This window comes from Nannochloropsis gaditana (assembly GCF_000240725.1).
Source record: "Nannochloropsis gaditana CCMP526 unplaced genomic scaffold scaffold353, whole genome shotgun sequence".
Classification (NCBI taxonomy): Eukaryota; class Eustigmatophyceae; order Eustigmatales; family Monodopsidaceae; genus Microchloropsis; species Microchloropsis gaditana.
In genome coordinates this window covers 1-876 of record NW_005803600.1, presented here as the reverse complement: position 1 = coordinate 876, position 876 = coordinate 1, and positions in this window count along the sequence as shown.

The following is an 876-nucleotide window of genomic DNA, read 5'->3' as shown; positions in this document are numbered from 1 at the left end:
CCTCCCTCCCTCCGTCCCTCCCTCCCTCCCACCTGGGGTTGGAGGAGGTCACGTAAGGATAGGTTCCGAAATCGATGTCGAGCATGGTGGCGTTCGCGCCTTCCACCAAAACCTTTTTCCCGCTGTCAAAAGCGGCGTTCGTGAATTCGATCGTGTCGCGGATGAGCGGGAGCAGGGAGGGCCGAATCTGGGGAGGGAGGAAGGGGAAGAGGGGAGCAAGAGGGGGGGTGGGAGGAGGGAAAGAAGAAGAGGAGGGACCGGAGGAAGACCACGGATGAGAACGTCACACAAAGAAAGGCTCCGCGGCAGGGAGAACGAGAAGTCAAAAGGGATGCAAGGAGGACAAGAAGGCTTTGAAAGGAAGAAAGGAGGCCTTACGTCACGATAGTAGGCAAGCTGTTCCTCCACGTCGATCTTGAGACGAGGGTACCGCGCTTCAATAGAGGAGACCTAAAAAGAGGAAGGGACAGAGGAAGGGACAGAGAGAGGGAAAGAGGAAGGAGAGGGGGAAAGAGAGAAAAGTCGATTGTGAAAAGAGAAAGTGAAGAGGCGAAATGGCACGAGGAAGGGGAAAAAATCCTCCATTTCTTATATTAAAAAAAGAGAGAGCATTGTGTGACGGTAGAGGGGGGTGGGAGGGTCTGGCCAGACAGGGAGGAAAGACCGCGAGGAGACAAGCCGTTGACAAGACAGAAAGTATAAGGAAATCTCCACTGGAGACAGGAAGGAAGAGAGAAACAAGAGAAGGGAGGAAATGGAGGGAGAAAGGCCGGAGGGAGGGAGGGAGGGAGGGAGGGAAGACCGACCAATGCCCGGAAGCGGGTCTCAAAATCGTCCCAGTCCCGGAGGTCTCCAATTCTCAGATCTTATTGATCC